The 23480-nt window shown below is 36.4% G+C and overlaps 1 long non-coding RNA gene across 2 annotated transcripts in view; it reads right to left on the bottom strand.

Moving 5' to 3' along the window:
- LOC102162238 overlaps positions 1-23226 on the bottom strand; it is a 65779-nt gene extending 42553 nt beyond the window's left edge. For both annotated transcript variants that reach the window (XR_308034.3, XR_001301409.2), the window contains exon 1: positions 23087-23226. This is a non-coding gene — a long non-coding RNA (uncharacterized LOC102162238). The remainder of the gene's footprint in view (positions 1-23086) is intronic.

The raw sequence follows: 23480 nt of genomic DNA on the forward strand, positions 1-23480 counted from the left end.
TGCAAATGGGGATCAAAAGAAAGCTGGAGTAGCAATACTCATATCAGAAAAAATAGACTTTAAAATGAAGAATATTTTAAGGGACAATGAAGGACATTATGTAATGATCAAAGGATCACTCCCAAAGAAGATATAACAGTTTTAAATATCTACACACCCAACATAGGTTCACCACAGTATTTAAGGCAACTGCTAACAACCTTAAAAGGAGAAATTGACAATAACACAATAATAGTGGGGAACTTTAACACCCCACTTACAGCAATGGACATATCATCCAGACAGAAAATTAATAAGGAAACACAGGCCCTGAATGAAGCATTAAACCAGATGGACTTAATACATATTTATAGGACATTTCATCCAAAAGCTACAGAACACACATTCTCTCAAGTGCACATGGAACATTCTCTGCCGACCACAACACTATAGGACTGGAAATCAACAACAAGAAAAAAACTGCAAAAAACACAAACACGTGGAGACTCAACAACATGCTACTAAACAACCAATGGATCACCGAAGAAATCAAAGAGGAAATTAAAAAATACCTAGCAGCAAATGACAATGAAGAAATGACACTCCAAAACCTATAGGATGCAGCAAAAACTGTTCTAAGAGGAAATTTTATAGCAATACAAGCCCACCTCAGGAAACAAGAAAAAGCCCAAATAAACAAGCTAACTTTACATCTAAAGCAGCTTGAGAGAAAAGAACAGACAAGATCTAAAGATAGTAGAAGGAAAGAAATCATAAAGATCAGAGCAGAAATCAATGAAATAGAAATGAAGAAAACCCTAGAAAAGATCAATGAAATGAAAAGCTGCTTCTTTGAAAGATCAACAAAACTGATAAACCCCTCACCAGACTTATCAAGCAAAAAAGAGAGAGGACTCAAATCAATAAAATTAGAAATGAAAAAAGAGAAGTAACAACGGACACCACAGAAATACAAAGGATCATAAGAGACTACTATATGCAACTATATGCCAATAAAATGGAAAACCTAGAAGAAATGGACAAATTCTTAGAAAAGTACAATCTTCCAAGAGTAAACCAAGATGAAATAGAAAAGATGAATGGACCAATCATAAGAACTGAAATTGAAACTGTGATTAAAAAACTTCCAACAAACAAAAGTCCAGGACCAGATGGCTTCACAGGCGAATTCTATCAAACATTTAGAGAAGAGCTAACACCTCTCCTTCTGAAACTACTTCAAAAAATTGCAGAGGAAGGGATACTCCCAAACTCATTCTATGAGACCACCATCACCCTGATACCAAAACCAGACAAAGATACCACACAAAAAGAAAACTACAGGCCAATTTCACTGATGAACATCAGTGCAAAAATCCCCAACAAAATACTAGCAAACCGCATCCAACAATACATTAAAAGGATTGTACATCATGATCAAGTGGGATTTATCCCAGGGATGCAAGGGTTCTTCAATATCTGCAAATCCATCAGTGTGATACACCACATTAATGAACTGAAGAATAAAAACCATTTGATCCTCTCCATAGACACAGAAAAAAGCCTTGAACAAAAGCCAACACCCATTTCTGATAAAAATCCCTTGCAAAAGTGGGCATAGAGGAACCTACCTCAACATGATAAAGGCCATATATTACAAACCCACAGCGAACATGATTCTCAATGGTGAAAAGCTGAAAGAATTCCTGCTGAGATCAGGAACAAGACAAGGATGTCCTCTCTCGCCATTACTCTTCAACATATTTTTAGAAGTCCTAGCTACAGCAATCAGAGAAGTGAAAGAAATAAAAGGAGTCCAAATTGGAAAGGAAGAAGTAAAACTATCACTATTTACAGATGACATGATACTATAACTAGAGAATCCTAAAGGACTCTACCAGAAAACTATTAGAGCTCATCCACGAATTTGGCAAAGTTGCAGGATATAAAATCAATACACATAAATCGAAAGCATTTCTATATACTAACAATGAAAGAGCAGAAAAGGAAATTAGGGAAGCAATCCCGTTTACCATCGCATCCAAAAGAATAAAATACCTAGGAGTAAACCTACCTAAAGAAACAGAGGACCTATACTCTGAAAACTACAAGCCACTGATGAAGAAATCAAAGATGACACAAATAGATGGAAAGATATACCATGCTCATGGATTGGAAGAGTTAATATTATCAAAACGAATATACTACCCAATGCAATCTACAGATTCAATGCAATCCCTATCAAATTACCAAGGACATTTTTCACAGAACTTGAACAAAATATTTTAAAGTTTGTTTGGAAGCACAAAAGACCCAGAATATCCAAAGACATCCTGAACAAGAAAAATGGAGCTGGAGGAATCAGTCTCCTGGACTTCAGACTATACTACAAAGCAGCACTTATCAAAACTGTATGGTACTGGCACAAAGACAGACATATAGATCAGTGAATAGGATAGAAAGCCCAGAATTAAACCCACTCACCTTCAGTCAACTAATCTATGACAAAGAGGCAAGAATATACAATGGAGAAAAGATAGCCTGTTCAATAAGTGGTGCTGGGAAAACTGGACAGCCACATGGAAAAGAATGAAATGGGAACACTCCCTAATATCATACACAAAAAGAAACTCCAAATGGATGAAAGACGTAGATATAAGACCAGACACTATAAAACTCTTAGAGGAAAACATAGGCCAAACACTCTCTGACATAAACGATGGCCACATTTTCTCAGAGCCACCACTTAGAGTATTGACAATATAAACAAAAATAAACAAATGGGACCTAATCAAACTTAAACGTTTCTGCACAGCAAAGGTAACCCTAAACAACATGAAAAGACAACCCACAGAATGGGAGAAAATATTTGCAAGTGAATAAACTGCCAAGGGATTCATCTCTAAAATTTATAAGCACCTTCTGCAGCTCCATACCAAAAAAAATAAACAACCCCATCAAAAAATGGGCAGAAAGGAGTTGCAACACTCATATCAGACAAAATAGACTTAAAAAAAAAAAGACATAGGGAGTTCCCATCATGGCGCAGTGGTTAAAGAACCCGACTAGGAACCATGAGGTTGTGGGTTCGATCCCTGGCCTTGCTCAGTGGGTTAAGGGTCCGGCGTTGCCATGAGCTGTGGTGTAGGTTGCAGATGCACCTCAGATCCCGCATTGCTGTGGCTCTGGCGTAGGCCGGCGGCTACAGCTCCGATTCAACCCCTAGCCTGGGAACCTCCATATGCTGCAGGTTGGGCCCTAGAAAAGGAAAAAAAAAAAAAGACAAAAAAAAAAAAAAGACATAAAGAATGACAAAAAAGGACACTACTTAATGATTAAGGGATCCATCCAAGGAGAGGATGTTACTATCGTCAACATATATGCCCCAAATACAGGAGCACCCAGATACATACAACAAATATTAACAGACATAAAGGGAGAAACTGATGGGAATACAATCATAGTAGGAGACTTTAATACCCCCCTCACATCAATGGACAGATCCTCTAGACAGAAAACCAATAAAGCAACAGAGATCCTAAAGGAAACAGTATAAAAGTTAGACTTAATTGACAACTTCAGGACACTACATCCAAAAAAATCAGAATACACACTCTTCTCAAATGCACATGGAACATTCTCAAGAATCGACCACATATTGGGGCACAAAGCTAACCTCAACAAATTTAGGAACATAGAAATTATCTCAAGTATCTTCTCTGATCACAACACCATGAAATTAGAAATCAACCATAGGAAAAGAAATGAGAAAAAACCTACTACATGGAGACTAAACAACGTGCTACTAAAAAACCAATGGGTCAATGAGGAAATCAAGAAGGAAATTAAAAAAATACCTTGAAACAAATGATAATGAAGACACAACCTCTCAAAATCTATGGGATGCTGCGGAAGCAGTGCTCAGAGGAAAATTTATAGCGATACAGGCCTTTCTCAAAAAAGAAGAAAGATCCCAAATTGACAACTTAACCCTCCACCTAAATGAACTACAAAAAGAAGAACAAAAAAGACCTAAAGTCAGCAGAAGGAAGGAAACTATAAAGATGAAAGAAGAAATCAATAACATAGAGATTCAAAAAAAAATAGAGAAAATTAATAAAACTAAGAGCTGGTTCTTTGAGGGTAAACAAAATTGACAAACCCCTGACCAGACTCACTAAAAAGAGGAGAGAAAGAACTCAAATAAACAAAGTTATAAATGAAAAAGGAGAAATCACAACGGATACAGCAGAAATACAAAAAACCATAAGAGAATACTATGAACAACTGTATGGCAACAAGTTTGACAATCTGGAAGAAATGGACAATTTTCTAGAATATTACAGCCTTCCAAAACTGAGCCAAGCAGAAACAGACCAACTGAACAGACCGATCACTAGAAATGAAATTGGATACGTCATAAAAACACTCCTTACAAATAAAAGTCCAGGACCAGATGGTTTCACAGGCGAATTCTATCAAACATATAAAGAGGATCTGGTGCCCATCCTCCTTAAACTCTTCAAAATGTTGAAGAAGAAGGGATGATGCCACCATCACCCTAATTCCAAAACCAGACAGAGATACCACCAAAAAAGAAAACTATCACCCAATATCATTGATGAATATAGATGCAAAAATTCTCAACAAAATCTTAGCCAACCGAATCCAACAACATATAAAAAAAAGATCATACACCATGACCAGGTAGGGTTCATCCCAGGTTCACAGGATTGTTCAACATAAGCAAATCAATCAACATTATACACCATATTAACAAAAGGAAAGTCAAAAATCATATGATCATCTCAGTAGACGCAGATAAAGCATTGGACAAAGTCCAACATCCATTCATGATCAAGACCCTCGCCAAAGTGGGTATAGAGGGAACAGTCCTGAATATAATCAAAGCCATTTATGATAAACCCACAGCAAATATAATACTCAAGGGGGAAAAACTGAAAGCCTTTTCACTCCAATCTGGAACAAGACAGGGATGCCCACTCTCACCACTGCTCTTCAACATAGTTTTGGAAGTCCTAGCCACAGCAATTAGACAAACAAAAGAAATAAAAGGCATCCACATAGGAAGAGAAGAGATAAAACTGTCACTGTACGCAGACGACATGATGCTATACATGGAAAACCCTAAGGACTCAACCCCAAAACTACTTGAACTGATTAATAAATTCAGCAAAGTAGCAGGCTATAAGATTAACATTCAGAAGTCAGTTGCATTTCTGTATACCAGCAATGAAATATTAGAAAAGGAATACAAAAACACGATACCTTTTAAAATTGCACCCCACAAAATCAAATACCTCAGAATACACCTGACCAAGGCTATATGCCGAGAACTATAAAACTTTCATCAAAGAAATCAAAGAAGATGTAAAGAAATGGAAAGATATTCCATGTTCCTGGATTGGGAAAATCAATATTGTAAAAATGGCCATCCTACCCAAAGCAATCTACAGATTCAATGCAATCCCTATCCAATTACCCATGACATTTTTCACAGAACTAGGACAAAGAATCCAAACATTCATATGGAACAAAAGACCCAGAATCGCCAAAGCAATCCTGAGAAACAAAAACCAAGCAGGCGGCATAACTCCCCCAGACTTCAAGAAATACTACAAAGCCACAGTCATCAAGACAGTGTGGTACTGGTATCAAAACAGACAGACAGACAGACCAATGGAACAAAATAGAGAACCCGGTAAGAAACCCTGACACCAATGGTCAATTAATCTTTGACAAGGGAGGCAAGAACATCAAATGGGAGAAAGAAAGTCTATTCAGCAAGCATTGCTGGGAAACTGGACAGCTGCACGCAAAACAATGAAACTAGAACATACCCTCACACCATGCACAAAAATAAACTCCAAATGGCTGAAAGACTTAAATATATGACAGGACACCATCAAACTCCTAGAAGAAAACATAGGCAAAACACTCTCTGACATCAACCTCATGAATATTTTCTCAGGTCAGTCTCCCAAAGCAATCGAAATTAGAGCAAAAATAAACCCATGGGACCTCATCAAACTGAAAAGCTTTTGCACAGCAAAGGAAACCAAAAAGAAAACAAAAAGACAACTTACAGAATGGGAGAAAACAGTTTCAAACGATGCGACGGACAAGGGCTTAATCTCTAGAATATATAAGCAACTTATGCAACCCAACAGCAAAAAAGCCAATCACCCATTTGAAAAATGGGCAAAGACCTGAATAGACATTTCTCCAAAGAAGATATACAGATGGCCGATAAGCACATGAAAAAACGCTCAACATCGCTGATTATAAGAGAAATGCAAATCAAAACTACCATGAGATACCACCTCACACCAGTCAGAATGGCCATCCTTAGTAAGTGCACAAATAACAAATGCTGGAGGGGCTGTGGAGAAAAGGAACCCTCCTGCACTGTTGGTGGGAATGTAAACTGGTACAGCCACTATGGAGAAAGTTTGGAGATACCTTAGAAATCTATACATAGAACTTCCATATGACCCCACAGTCCCACTCTTGGGCATTTATCTGGACAAAAGTCTACTTCAAAGAGACACATGTGCCCGCATGTTCATTGCAGCGCTGTTCACAATAGCCAGGACGTGGAAACAACCCAAATGTCCATTGACAGATGATTGGATTAGGAAGAGTGGTATATATACACAATGGAATACTACTCAGCCATAAAAAAGAACCAAATAATGCCATTTGCAGCAACATGGTTGGAACTAGAGAATCTCATACTGAGTGAAATGAGGCAGAAAGACAAAGACAAATGCCATATGATATCACTTATAACTGGAATCTAATATCCAGCACAAATGAACATCTCCTCAGAAAAAAAAAATCATGGACTTGGAGAAAAGACTTGTGGCTGCCTGATGGGAGGGGGAGGGAGTGGGAGGGATTGGGAGCTTGGGGTTATCAGACACAACTTAGAATAGATTTACAAGGAGATCCTGCTGGGTAGCATTGAGAACTATGTCTAGATACTCATATTGCAACAGAATAAAGGGTGGGGGAAAAATGTAATTGTAATGTATGCATGTAAGGATAACTTGATCCCCTTGCTGTAAAGTGGGAAAATAAAATTAAATTAAATTAAATTAAAAGAATGGGCAGAAGATCTAAACAGACAATTCTCCAAAGAAGTCATACAGATGACCAAAAAACACATGAAAAGATGTTCGACATCACTCATTATTAGAGAAATGAAAATCAAAACCACTATGAGGTGCCACCTTACACCAGCCAGAATGGCCATCATCAAAAAGTCTACAAACAAGAGCTGGAGAGGGTGTGGAGAAAAAGGAACCCTAGTACACTGTTGGTGTTATTCTAAATTGGTGCAACCACTGTGGAAAGCAGTATGGAGATTCCTCAGAAAACTAAAAATAGAACTACCATTTGATCCAGCAATCCCACTCCTGGGCATCTATCCAGAGAAAACCATGACTCGCAAAGACACATGTACTCTGATGTTCATTGTAGCACTATTTACAATAGCTGAGACATGGAAACAACCTAAATGTCCATCGACAGAGGATTGGATCAAGAAGATGTTGTACATATACACAATGGAATATTACTCAGCCATTAAAAAGAATGAAATACTGGCATTTTTAGCAACATGGATGGACCTAGAAACTATCATGCTAAGTTAAGTCAGCCATACAATGAGACACCAACATCATATGCTTTCACTGACTTGTGAAATCTGAAAAAACACAGACTGAATTTCTTTGCAGAACAGATGCTGACTCACAGACATTTAAAACTTACATTCTCCAGAGGAGACAGTTTGGGGATTGGGGGGATGTTATTGGGCTGTGGGATGGAAATCCTGTGAAATCAGATTGTTATGATGATTATACAACTACAGATGTGAGTAATAAAAAAAAAGGATCTGGTGTTGTTGCAACTGAGGCTTGGATCTGATTCGTGGTCTGTGAACTCCATATGTTGCAAGGTGGCCAAGAAAGAAAAAAAAATGTATAACTGGTAAAATAGAGGTAAGTTGATTGATCTACCTTAACACAGAGAAGTAACTACACTAAACTACTAAACTGTCATTATAAAGGTGGATATCAAAACAAACAAAATCTTCCCCCCCAAAAAAAAACAAAAAACAAAAAAATATGCTCTATGAGCTCTGTTTAGAAGGTTAGAAAGGATAGATGAAAACAGTATCAGGGTGTCTTTTTGGCAGAGAGGACTTATTGTGAAGCAGAAAAGGTCTGATGCCTCTCTTTAAGAAAGGTAAGGAACTGACAGATTTGGTAGGGATACATGAAATGAGCTGTGGAGGAAATCAGGTGGCAAATCATGAATAGTCTTGTGTGCTTAGCTCAGGAGTTTGGATTTTATCCTGAAAGAAATGAGAAACCATAGAAAGGTGTGTAAGTGTGGTTTGCACAGATTTACAATTGCAAAACTATTCTCACTCTGATGGTAGATAAGGGTTAGATGATTCTAGAAAGAAGGATGTCAGTTAAGAGGCTCTAGAAATAGTCCAGGTATAAACTGATAATATTGATACTGCTCCAAATGAATTCCTTAGCCTAACATTTAATACACCTGACATTCTGGATCTACCCTACCTTCCCAACCTTATGTCCAGTATTCCCTTTCCAATAGACTATGCTTCTGTAAAAGACCATCTGGCTATTTTAGAAGCATTGCTCTCAGATTCCATGTGCTTAAGCACAGACCTCAGTTCAGACTATCTTTATGGCCCAGCACACTGCATAAAAGGTTTTGGATGGTCAATACAAACTGAGAAGATTAATTTTAAAAAGGCAGATCCCTTAAAAAATTAGATTTAGTTATTGTATAGTCAACATTACATCTTAATCTGAATACTTGCCCAAATGTTTTCAGAATTCTTTCCTTAAAAATAAACTAGCATCATTTGAAATTATTTTCTCCCATTCTGTAAGTTGTCTTTTTGGTTTCCTTTGCTGTGCAAAAGCTCATTGGTTTTATGAGGTCCCATTGGTTTATTTTTGCTCTTATTTCTGTTGCTTTGGGAGACCGACCTGAGAAAATATTCATGAGGTTGATGTCAGAGAATGTTTTGCCTCTGTTCTCTTCCAGGAGTCTGATGGTGTCTTGTCTTACACTCAAGTCTTTCAGCCATTTTGAGTTTATTTTGGTGCATGGTGTGAGGGTGTGTTCTAGTTTCATTGATTTGCATGCAGCTGTCCAGATTTCCCAGCAGTACTTGCTGAAAAGACTGTCTGTTTCCCATCTTATGCTCTTGCCTCCTTTGTCAAAGATTCATTGACCATAGGTGTCTGCGTTTATTTCTGAGTTCTCCATTCTCTTCCGCTGGTCTGGTCTGTCTGTTTTGGTACCAGTACCACACTGTCTTGATGACTGTGGCTTTGTAATATTGCCTGAAGTCTGGGGGAGTTATGCCTCCTGCTTGGCTTTTGTTTCTCAGAATACTTTGACAATTCTGGGTCTTTTGTGGTTCCAAATGAATGTTTGGATTGTGTGTCCTAGTTGTGTGAAAAATGTCATGGGTAATTGGATAGGGATTGCGTTTAATCTGTAGATTGCTTTGGGTAGGATGGCCATTTTTACAATCTTAATTTTTCCAACCCAGGAGCATGGAATATCTTTCCATTTCTTTACATCTCCTTTAATTTCCTTGATTAAAGTTTTATAGTTCTCGGCATATAGGTCCTTTGCCTCCTTGGTCAGGTGTATTCCCAGGTATTTGATTTTTTGGGGTGCAATTTTAAAAGGTATTGTGTTTTATCTCTAGACTATTTTTCTATACAAGCACCTTATTCAACTCAACAGCAAAAAAGCCAACAACCCATTTGAAAAATGGGCAAAGGACCTGAAGAGACATTTCTCCAAGGAAGAGATACAGATGGCCATCAAGCACATGAGAAAATGCTCAATGTCACTGATTATGAGAGAAATGCAAATCAAAACTACCATGATATACCACCTCACACCAGTCAGAATGGCCATCCTTAGTAAGTCCACAAATAACAAGTGCTGGAGGGGTGTGGAGAAAAGGGAACCCTCCTGCACTGCTGGTGGGAATGTAAGCTGGTACAGCCACTATGGAGATCAGTATGGAGGTACCTCAGAAATGTATACATAGAACTACTATATGATCCAGCAATCCCACTCTTGGGCATATATCCAGATGTAACTTTCCTTAAAAAATACACATGCACCTGCATGTTCATTGTAGCACTGTTCACAATAACCACGACATGGAAACAACCCAAATGTCCATTGACAGATGATTTGATTAGGAAGATGCGGTATATTCACACAATGGAATGCTACTCAGCCATAAAAAAGAATGAAATAATGCCTTTTGCAGCTACGTGGATGGAACTAGAGACTCTCATACTGAGTGAAGTAAGTCAGAAAGAGAAAGAGAAATACAATATGATATCACTCATATCTGGTATTTAATATACAGCACAAATGAACCTTTCCACAGAAAAGAAAATTATGGACTTGGAGAATAAACTTGTGGTTGCCTCTGGGGAGGGGGAGGGAGTGGGAAGTACTGGGAGCTTGGTGTTAACGGATGCAAACTATTGCATTTGGAATGGATGAACAATGAGACCCTGCTGTTTAGCACTGAGAACTGTGTCTAGCTACTTACAGTGCAGCATGACAATGGGAGAAAAAATTATGTATACCTGTATGTGTAACTGGGTCACCATGCTGTACAGTGAAAAAAAAAGTTTGTTGGGGGAAATAACAATAAGAAATAAATTTAAAAAAATTAACTGGTTTGGGACTTTAGTCCCTATGTTTAACCATTTAAAACTGATCTCACTGAGTTAGTGGTACTGTGGTCACTATGGGACAAATAAATTTCTTTGCAACCATCTAAATGATAGAAGTGTCAAAAATGATGCCATTTCTGGTTAAATGTCATAAATAAATTCACGATATGTGACTGCCTTTCTTACTCCAGTACATCAAATTCCCACTAATTGAAGTCAGACTACTCTCTCAGATCTTGCTGTTATCAGATTATTATTTTTCAATTTCTTATTAGGTATCAGCATAACTTAGGGAATTCCAGCAATTATTGCAGCTATTTGCCTTTTTAAAATTCTCTTGCTATCCAAGGAGATTAAAAGAAACTTCAAAACAAGGGTGAAAATTCCAAGAATCTTGAGAAAATAATTTATAAATATGTTTTATGTCAAAAGGTAATATATAAATAAATAAATAACAAAAATCTTTCCAAGGCCAAACTTTATTTTCTCATGGTTATAGAAATTATAGTGTAGCTAATAAAATGAGGGTGTCATACACATACTACAATATAGTACAAATCATGAATTATACAACAGACAAAGATGAGGAACTTCAATGGAATTAAACCTAATGGAAATAAATAAAACATACAAGCAAAGTAGCAATCATGTTGTTTCTATTAACAAAATGTGCATGCATAGGGGGCTCCTCAGCAAGTGTATGTAATATATTAATTATTATTGGAGAATTCACTGCAACTATGAAATAGTTTGTAATTAACAAGTAATTAGAGCTACAAATTCTTTGGAAAGTAAAGCAATGGTTTGTAAAATACTCATATACATTGAATGAAAGGATAAATCAGATCTAATAGACACTTTCTGGATTGGATATAGTTGAGCTTTTTAGGGTTTCTCATCAGAAGTCTCGATAATTGAAGAAAATCTCTGGGTGTTTTTCTGTGGTTTTGTATGTCTGTGCATCTGCTTAGGTTATTGGGGTAGAGGGATTGTATAAGAAACAGAATATATATATATATATGTATGACTGGGTCACTATGCTGTACAGCAGAAATTGACACAACACTGTAAATCAACCACACACTAATAATAATAAACATATACTTGGTCTTAGTCTAGATTCTGGTACAGAGCCCCTAAACCTTTGAGATTTCCTAAGGGATAAGAACAAGAAAGGTGTCTTATAATTCCATTCCAATCTCCTTTCAACCACAGCAGAGTTTATGCTAGTGAGGTGAGTTTTGGAAAGCCCCCTAAGTGTGGGTGCTGAACACCAGGAGAACAAACCATGTGATTAAAGGGTTGAAACTTTCAGTCCGATTCCCCTGACCTCCTGGGAGGGAGAGGAGAGCTGGGGATTGAGTTAATCGCCAATGCCTAATGATCTCATCAATCATGCCTATGTGATAAAGTCCCCATAAAACCCCCAAAGGACCAGTTTAGAGAGCTTCTTGTTGGTGAACATGTGGAGGTGTTGGGACATGCATTCACAGAAGGCATGGCAATTTAGCAATTTTCCCCCATACCTTGCCCTATGCACCTCTTCTACCTGGCTTTTTCTGAGTTAGATCCTGAGTTAACTTGGTAATCTAGTAAGTAAGCTGTTCTCCTGAGATCTGTGAGCCATTCTGGCAAAAAAATCAGACCCAAGAAGGAGGTGGATTTATATCAACCACAAGCATAGGTGACAACCTGGGCTTGGGATTGGCATCTGAAGTGCAAGGCCAGGATTAATCTTGTAGCAACGGATGCAATCTCTAGGCAGATAGTGTCAGAATTGAGTTAAAGTGTAGGACACACAGCTCATGTCACAGAATACTTGGTACGTGGAACCCACACACAAGCACATTTGGCGATGAGAGGTGTCAGAAGTATCACATGTGAGCAATAAAGGAAATGCAGGAGCAGGTGAGATTTCCTTTACAGGTATGAGTTGGAAATGTTAAAATAATATTTTTTTTTCCTGGAAAAATCAGGCAGAGTTCATTTGATCTTACCTTCCATCCTTATTAAATGTCCATTTATGAGGAAGACTGTTTTATGTGAAGAATAATCTTATATTTATGTCCACTTTTTGTCTTTAGGGTAGCTTATAGAAAATACAAAGAATTTTCTTCTTATGAAACTACATACCTTGTTGCTTGATGTGATAAACCATATACCCTATATTTCTCCTTATGTTCCATCACCTCTCCGTGGCCCAACCACCCAGCCCAATCAAAAAAAAAAAAGCAACTTTGGAATCGAATTAAAATAACCCAGTCAAAACATCGAAAAAGTGGAGGCATTCAGCTGCAGTCAGAAAAGGACAAGAGTTATCAACCCTCTTGCACTATATCGTGAGTCTATCCCTGATGGGCTGTATACTGCAGCCAAATCTGGTCTCTGTGATTTCCCTAGAGGTCAGAGTATTTCAATGGCCTCTGAAAGAATCAATGCACCACTTATGTGACTCACTTTTCACCTTTATTAATCTGTCCCAAAAGTAAGGGCAGAGTTAGGCTAAAGGAACTTATTACATTTATTGGCCAGAATTAAATTAGTCACTCAGACTTTTAAAGAGGCCACAATACTTTGTGACCCATGATGACCAGAGTACCCTTCCCTAAACTGAGAGGAGTCCAACTTCAGTCCTAAAAAGTATTAACTGATTGGGGAAAAAAAAAAGCAGCAAAGGCACTTTATGCCAAGAACTTCCTGCGAACATCCTTCAGATCTCAACATTTAGACTTAAGATCTTGTTGAAAACTCAGTTAATAATTGGTATTAGGCCTGCAGTAACTACAGCTACATCCGTTTAATTGAATGAAAACCAGGAAACAGTACTGGTACCACCTCATTGGTTGATAAATAGAATATTTCTTTATATATACCTCACCATTTCTTCTCAGTACTTTACAAACAATATAAAGAATTGCTTGAAAATTCCCTAAAGGATCTATTTAAAAAGTCCAAGTGACTAATTAGTAGATAACTATATCTTCAATCCACATAAGGTCCAAAGTGCTCTAAAAATTTGACATTTTCAGTATGTTTGCTGGCATTAATAACATCCCTTAGCATTAATATTGCCTTTATGTCTCGCTCTACCTACCCTAGCTTCTAACCCCACACAGCCACTAATAGATATAGTTAGGCTTTATTAAGCAAATGGATATTTGTTAAGAAAATATTTTGTTGAAATAAAACACCCCAAATCCTAAGTGTACAATTCAGTAAGTTTTCACAAGTAAACACAATGATGTATTCAGAACAAAGATTCAAAAGGAGGAGTCTGTGACCTTTTTCCAATCATTAAACTCCTTAAGATAATCAATATCTTTGACTTCTATCTCGCAGATTAGTTTTAGTCATTTTTTAATATTGCATAGATAGATCCATATTGCACATGCTCTTTTGTATCTGAAGTTTTCTTTTATGACATGTTTGTAAGGTTCATTTGTGTTGATGTATGTACCAGTTAATTCTCATTGCTGCATTCTCATTCATCCCATTGTATAAATGGGAAATAATATTATTTGCTGATGATAAATATTTGGGTTTTGCCAATTTGGAGAAATTACTGTGTGACAATGAGCATTAAAGCATGTTCTTTGAGCATGCATGTATATGTATCTAATGTTATACAATTAGGAGTGGAATTTCTGGGTGACAGTGTTTGCATATGTTTAGCATTAGTAGACACTGGCAAACAGTTTTCCAAACTGATTGTACCTATATACACTCTAGCTAGAGTGTTCTTTCTTCAGTGTGACATCTCTCTTATCTAATTTTAGTGTTCAGTTAATTTTCACTTACTGTAATTAGTGGTGTATGAGGATATATATCTAATATTTATTTCACTTTGCTCTCTCTTCTTGCTTTCTTTTGGGTTATTTTTGTTATTACTCAATTTTTCCTCTGAATCAACTTTTTAATTGTATATCTTCTATATATATCTGTTTATAATATGCATATTTGATTCATTGCAAGCTAATATAAATTAGGATTTTTCTTTTTTGTCTTTTGTCTTTTTAGGGCCACTTCGGCAGCATATGGAGGGTCCCAGGGCAGGGGTCCAATCAGAGCTGTTGCTGGCAGCCTACACCACAGCCACAGCAATACCAGATCTGAGCCATATCTGTGACCTATACCACAGCTCATGGCAAAGCCGGATCCTTAACACACTGAGCAAAGCCAGGGATTGAACCTGAAACCTCATGGTTCCTACTTGGATTTGATTCTGCTGTGCCACTACGGGAACTTCTATATTAGAATTTTATCAATTCCTGGACAATGCTAAGATCTTAGAATATAGTAACCTCATTTATGAGTCTCCATCATTTCATTTTATTCTTATAATACATTTTAATTCTACATATATTTCAAATCCTGCAAAACATTATTATTATATTGTTCCATTATTAATACTATGGCTCTATATGAAATTATTTACAGTTATCTTCATATACATATCGTACTTTATTCCTTGCATTTTTCTTGTGACTAAGGTCATTTCCTACCTGACTATATAAATCTCTTCTGTGTTTTTCTTAGTGAGATTTTCCAGCAATAAATTACCTGATTTATTTTTAAAGTCTTGATGTTCCTTTTAATTATGCAAGATAATTTCACTGGGCATAGATGTGTAGGTCAGTGGCTACTTTATTTCAGTATTTTAAAGATATTACTCAATTATGTTCAGCCTTCCATATTTTGCTAAGAAGTCAGTTGTCAGTTTTCAATACCCTGAGGATAGTGCGTACTTTTTTGGAAGACTTTAAGATGTTTTCCTTAATTAAAGAAGATGTAAAGAAATGGAAAGATATTCCATGCTCCTGGGTTGGAAAAATTAAGATTGTAAAAATGGCCATACTACCCAAAGCAATCTACAGATTAAACGCAATCCCTATCCAATTACCCATGACATTTTTCACACAACTAGGACACACAATCCAAACATTCATTTGGAACCACAAAAGACCCAGAATTACAAAGTATTCTGAGAAACAAAGCCAAGCAGGAGGCATAACTCCCCCAGACTTCAGGCAATATTACAAAGCCACAGTCATCAAGACAGTGTGGTACTGGTACCAAAACAGACAGACCAGACCAGTGGAACAGAATGGAGAACTCAGAAATAAACGCAGACACCTATGGTCAATGAATCTTTGACAAAGGAGGCAAGAACATAAGATGGGAAACAGACAGTCTTTTCAGCAAGTACTGCTGGGAAATCTGGACAGCTGCATGCAAATCAATGAAACTAGAACACACCCTCACACCATGCACCAAAATAAACTCAAAATGGCTGAAAGACTTGAGTGTAAGACAAGACACCATCAGACTCCTGGAAGAGAACAGAGGCAAAACATTCTCTGACATCAACCTCATGAATATTTTCTCAGGTCGGTCTCCCAAAGCAACAGAAATAAGAGCAAAAATAAACCAATGGGACCTCATAAAACCAATGAGCTTTTGTACAGCAAAGGAAACCAAAAAGGAAACAAAAAGACAACTTACAGAATGGGAGAAAATAATCTCAAATGATGCAATGGACAAGGGCTTAATGTCTAGACTATTCAAGCAGCTTACCCAACTCAACAGCAAAAAAGCCAACAACCCATTTGAAAAATGGGCAAAGGACCTGAAGAGACATTTCTCCAAGGAAGAGATACAGATGGCCATCAAGCACATGAGAAAATGCTCAATGTCACTGATTATGAGAGAAATGCAAATCAAAACTACCGTGAGATACCACCTCACACCAGTCAGAATGGCCATCCTTAGTAAGTCCACAAATAACAAGTGCTGGAGGGGTGTGGAGAAAAGGGAACCCTCCTGCACTGCTGGTGGGAATGTAAGCTGGTACAGCCACTATGGAGATCAGTATGGAGGTACCTCAGAAATGTATACGTAGAACTACCATATGATCCAGCAATCCCACTCTTGGGCATATATCCAGATATAACTTTCCTTAAAAAAGACACATGCACCCGCATGTTCATTGCAGCACTGTTCAAAATAGCCAAGACATGGAAACAACCCAAATATCCATTGACAGATGATTGGATTAGGAAGATATGGTATGTGCACACAATGGAATACTACTCAGCCATAAAAAAGAACCAAATAATGCCATTTGCAGCAACATGGATGGAACTAGAGACTCTCATCCTTAATGAATAAGTCAGAAAGAGAAATACCATATTATATCACTCATATCTGGTATATAATATACAGCACAAATGAACCTTTCCACAGAAAATAAAATCATGGACTTAGAGAATAGAGTTGTGGTTTCCCGGGGGGGAAGGAGAGAGATTGGGGTGTATTGGAAGCTTGGGGTTGATAGATGCAAACTCTTGCTCTTGGAATGGATTAGCAATGAGATCCTGCTGTGTAGCACTTGGAACTATGTCTAGTCACTTATGATGGAGACTGATAATGTGAAAAAATAGAATGTGTACATGTATGTGTAACTGGGTCACCATGCTGTACAGTAGAAAAAAATTGTATTGAGGAAATAACTATTAAAAAAATACCAAAAAAATGTTTTCCTTTATCATTGATCTGAATTAGCTTTACTCTGGTGTGCCTATTTGTAATTCTCTTTGTATATATCTAGATATTAGTACTTTTACAGTCTGTTTTGAAGTTTTACATCAGTTTCAGAAAAGTATAGGATGTTTTAATCTCCAAACAATTTCCTTCTTTTTCCTCCTTGCTCCTTTTGATACTTTAGTTTCACATACATTGATGATTTAATCATGTTTAATATAGCTCTTTTGGTAAATATACGTGTGTGTATATATATACATTTATATACGTTTATATTTTCTTTCTTCTTGGGATTTTCTCTCTCTCTTTTTTTTTTGTTGGGGTGGGGGTTTCCTGTGCTTTATCTTAAATGTTGTCAATTAACTTACTCCATTTAATAAAATTAACTATTTCTTTCACTTTATCCAATTTGCTTTTAAATGTATAGTTTCAGCTATTTTATTTCTTAGCTCTGGGATATTGATTGCATTTTTTTCTTATAGATTCTATTTCTCTGGTGAAAGTTGCTATTTTGCCATTTATTTCTTTTAACATCACACTTATTTTAATGTCAAAATCTGATAACTTCAGAATTTGGGGCATTTACAAATCTGTTTCTATTTCCTATTTTTTTAAATGAGTCCAGCTATTTTTAAATTTAATGCCTGGCATTTAGTAGAATATTTTGCAGAGGCTAGAGATGATGAAGACTTCCTCCAGGTATTCCTGGAACTATTTCAGATACTACTTCCTATCTACTACTAGGCAGTAATAGTGGGGGGTACTTTGCTTTAATTCTATCTGGGCCTGACCAGCTGATTTGATGCAGGTTTTCACATTTTAAAATGTTCACTCCATTTTTATCTGGATCAATCACACTCCTAGACTTCTGTCTTTTAGGGAACTCCTAACTGAGACGCTAGGTGTTTACTGATGCTCTGACTTCTTGTTTTAAAACAATTTTATCCTTAACTTTTCAATATGTCATATTGTGAAGCTTAAGATTTGGGGAAATTTTCTCATAGTTTGGTAAAAAAAAATGTCGCTTTTGAGAATTTTTCCCATGCTATATTTTCCTGAGCTTCACTGATTTTTTGGTGATATCATCAAATACCAAGGTTTTGACAATATTCTTTATTCTTATAGTTCCTAAATTTAAATCTTTGGTCTTAATCTCTCTCTTCAGCTCTCTACCCAGATACAAAAGGATCATTTCCACCTGGGTGCTATATAGGATATGTAAATTTTTTATAGTCAAAATTCAACTCAACCTTTTTTCTCAGTGGTGTTCTCCTGCATTTCATACTTCAGTTAATGATATGCATAAAATTATATAAAAATAATATTCTATGTGTCTCTTTGCATCACCAAATATTCTTTTCCAAATTTAGTTATATATTCATCTTATCATGTTTCCTCTAGTTCCACTCTATTTCCCTAGTTAGGATTCTCTCATTTAATTTTTTAACACTGTTTCCAGAATTACCTAAGGCACAGATCTGTACACATCACCTTCCCATCCACAACTCTTCACTGAATTCCAGGTCTTGAAAAGATAAACTTTAAATTTCTGAGTGTGATTTTTTTACCAGTTCTTTCACATCTTTCCCCATCCTTCACACTTTTACCTTATTCTCAGTCTCTTATGTCTAACCTCTTCAAACCTCATTTATACGTAATTCTACCACACCTGGTTTCTCTTTTACTTTCCTCATGCTATTATTTCCAGATATAAAGATTTTCCTTCCTCTTTTTTTTCCATTTGGAAAATTCCTTCAAGGTCTATCATGAATAGTCAATTTTATGTGAAGCCTCCCTTTTCCTGCAGCCAGCAGAATTAAAAACAATCTTTTCTATATATATACCACAAGTGAAACTAATTTTGAACTCAGAACCTTGTGTTGTAATGTGTTTGTCCCTCTCTGAACTATAAATTCCTCATTAATAAAGTCTTATTAATATTTCCAGAACTTAATATAGTGCATGACAACACATTCAACATTTACTATATGTTAAAATAAAACTGAATAAAGTTAAGCTTAAAATATTAAAGAAGGTTGCACTGTGCCTTAAAATTGAGTTGCGGTAGAGTTCCCGTTGTGGTGCAGCAGAAACAAATCTGACTAGGAACCATGAGGATGCAGGTTTGGTCCCGGGCCTCACTCAGTGAGTTAAGGATCCAGCAATGCTATGAGCTGTGGTGTAGGTCTCAGACACGGCTCAGATCTGGCATTGCTGTGGCTGTGGCTGTGGCCAGACGCTAAAGCTCCTATTGGACCCCCAGCCTGGGAATCTCCATATGCCACAGGTCCAGTCCTAAAAAGATAAAAACAACAACAACAACAACAAAAAAAAAAACGAAAAAGCAGTTGATTTGAGGTACCATCAAGCAGCTGAATCAGGCCCTATTTTCTAGTCATTACAACAGTTCATTGGGCCAAAGTTTAGTGATACATTGTGAAAGAGCAAGTTTTTCTGTATTACTTTTACTAATTAGCCTCCTCCAACTCTTTAATTTCACAGGTTGCACCATTTAACTTTATTTAGTTGTCTCACAAATGCGTCAGTCACATAAACAAATTGAAGTAAATTCATCAGTGAATGAAATGCAGTCACCCTTGGTATCCACAGGTTCCACATCTGCAGGTCCAACAACCTGGGATTGCAGATGTGGGGTGCCTACACAGGGCCATGAGAGCCCACAGGTTTTGGTGTCCAAAGCAGGATGGGGGGCGTCCTGGAACCAATCTTGTACAAACACCAAGGGACAACTCTAAGCTCCAGGACAGAAAGACTAACCTCAAAATGTAAAACCAGTAGAAGTGTCTATGAATTAACATTTTTAAGATTCAAACATGAAAACTTGTGAAATGCACATTTCAATGATCTTTATCTTATTTATGAGCACAGAGCTTCAATCAAAAGAAAGATTAGGATATAAATAAAAAGATCTTTATTATCACTGTCACCGATTTTACCTCTGACTGGTAATGGTGGAAATCACGAATTGTCTGCTACTGTAATATACCACCCATTGTTGTGTCATTCCAAATGATGTGACTTAAGTGTTCAGCTTAAGCATGTTGTAATCATGAAAATTAACAGTCCATCTCTGACTTCACTGAGGACAAACTGCTCTGCTTTCTATCCAGATGGTGCTGGTTTAATTTTTAACATTGTAAATATTGTGACCATGTTTTCTAAGAGGTCAGATAATGACAATGAAAATGATGACCATATCAATGCTAGCCTAAACTAGATATCACCAAAAGAGAGGGCTAAATAGCTGTTAATTTAGAGACAAGTGAAAAGATTAGGAAAAAGGAAATAATCAAAAACAGAGCATCCAGACAATATGCTAAAAATATTTTTGGATTGGGCATTGTGGAGAAAGGCATCTGAAAGCAAATATAGAACCCAAATCTCAAAGGCTAGGCATGATAATAGGCGAGGACTTGTAAATTAACATTTTTTTAAATCTCACCAAATAAAACCAATGCTCACTTGAAAATTGTAGACACTTCATGAGCTATCATTCCTCTAATTTCTCAATGAAACTTAATAAAGTTACAGGTCCCGATTCAGCTACTGCAACTAAAATGGAGACCAACAGCAGCCAAAATTTTGGCATAGATATTAGCCCCTTATGGTATGGAGGTTGTTCTGTCAGACTTTACCAACCATCATGTCATACTGTGTATTGATGAAAAATTGAACCACAGCAACAACAACACAAATCTCTCTACCTCTTGAGTGGTTTGAGAAATGGAGTTTTAAATAAACCTGTTTTCTCTGAAGATTGTAATAAAGTCATAGAAAACATAAAATAAGGTTGTTGAAATCATGTCACATACAAACTAAACCATGCTCCTCTACCTGTATAATTGGCAGGCAATTACAGTTTTGGCCAATTTGGCAAATGTAAAATTTTGGCAGAAGCCATTCGATCTATAATTTCTTACCCAAGAAAGAAAACGATCCTAACTGCTAAACATCCTGCACTTAATACTTCTCCAAGGGCCATGATTAGTTTACCTCTGGTATAATCTTTTGTACTAAGGTTTGGGGTCACTTTTCAGTTTTCTCAAAATATGATTAAGCACTTAGTATAGAAGTGTTTATTTTACCATGTCTAAAGATGTAAACTCCTTAGAAATGTGCCTACATGTATGTCTGCCATTGTTGTTGGTCATATAAAAGATGCTAAAATATTGTCCCCCCCCATAAAGTCAAGAAAATGATCTTTAATTTAGAAATGCATTGAGGATGAGAATGGAGAAAAGAATTACAGTAGAAAATACATTTTTATACTTCTTTTATATACATTTATGTAGTTTTCTGAAGCTATTTGGTAATACTGGAAGAGGTATAAAGAGCCTAGAAAAAAGATGAACTGTCAAACATTAAGTGTAGGTTGAGATTAAAAGTTAAACTAGAATAAAATTACTCTTTTTGTTGTTCTTGGAAATACGATTGCTTCAGAACTCAAAAAATGTCATCAGAAAGGGGCAGCCAAGTTAAAAGGAACTTTCTCAATTTTTATTGCGAAAACTGACTTTTTTGGAATCCAACTTTGATTTTACAAGCTCAAATTACCTTTGTGCTTTGAAACCACTTTCTCTGAGAAAGGAAAGTTTAGTTTATGATAATATCCAACATGTTTTAAAAATGTGACTGGTTAAATATTGATACCCTCCTGTAGTAAATATATAAATGCAAAGGACTTAATGGATAAACAACTAGTTTACGAAAATAAGCCTGCTGATACAAAATAAATGCACATTTTTGGAAAGGTGAAAACTCATTTATACAAGTTTTTTTAATTAAAGGATAGTTGATTTAATTTCTTCAATTTCCACTGTATAGAAGTGACACAGTCATTTTTTTTTCCATTTTTCATCAGATTCTTATTGTGCCATACGTTAAGACCTCACAAGTTTAAAAACCAATTGTTTCCAATAAATGAAATCCCAAATATTCTAGCTTGTTTTTGCTGAGAGGATATTTGGCTTGATGTTATCACACTGAACTGACACCAGGATGTGAAGTGGGTGTGAAACAGGCAGCCTGCAAATCATGGTGAGATGTACGTTTGTACTGTTTTTATCACTACATTAAAAAAAGAAGGAAGTTCTAGAAGCTGCAGACACTTCAAAAAAGTACTATTAGGAAAAAGAAACAAAAATAAAAATATTCTATAATATGGCACAGAAGTAAATATGCATTTTTAAAAAAATTAAATAAAGGTAACATTAGTGTAATTAGTCCTACTGCTTTCTTTTCAAGTATATTACACTTACACATTTTAAGAAACAAAATAATATTGCCTACACATTTATATACCCAAGTAAAAGATTTTTTAAAAAGTTAAAAATAAGCCACTGAACCAGAAGGTAAAAATATTATAAAATACTATGTTCTTTTACACGTGTTAGTTAACTAATCCTACCATTAACTAGTACTGTCTAGTCACTGTTGACTAGTCCTTTGTTTGCTTAAATAAAAGCATTTATACAACTGAAAAGTAAATAGTACAGTATAATATAAACTTCTAAATACCTATGTTAGATAAGCTTATGACTGAGCCGTAAAAATGTGTGTATAAAAAATTATTATATATTATATTTCTTTGTTGGTTTGGTATCTTTATATCTCAAGCTGGCTTTCTGAAAAGTTGGTCACACTGTTGACAGAGAAAGAGAATCCTGGCTTGAAGGAAAAGGAGATGCATCAGTCAGCTCTCGCAATGTTAACAATCCCCAAATATCAGTGGCTTAGAACCATAAGACTTATGCATGCCTTACCCAGTATGCTTTAACTGCATCTCTGCTTTCCATTCATTCCTCTTCATTCTGGAAATGAGGCTGATGGAACAGCTTCTATCTGGGACATGCTGCTCTGGTTATGGCAGACAAACAAAAAGTTTTCTCAGATGTGGCTTGGATCCCCTTCTGCTGATATTTTATTGGCCAGAGAAGCTGTGTTGCACTAGCAAATCACATGACTAAGCTAGACGTCAATGGGCTGAGGGTATATAAACTTCCCACAGGTAGAAGCAGAGAGCACTTGAGAAAATTAACAAGATTTCCTAAGTATTCTCTCCTGGTCACAAGTATTTGCTTCCTTCCCTTCTTCTTCCATAACACACTAACCCCTTCCCAAGGTAAACAACATCTAGCAATAATTGGAAGAAGCTCT

Source organism: Sus scrofa, chromosome 15, assembly GCF_000003025.6.
Source record: "Sus scrofa isolate TJ Tabasco breed Duroc chromosome 15, Sscrofa11.1, whole genome shotgun sequence".
NCBI classification, from domain to species: Eukaryota; Metazoa; Chordata; class Mammalia; order Artiodactyla; family Suidae; genus Sus; species Sus scrofa.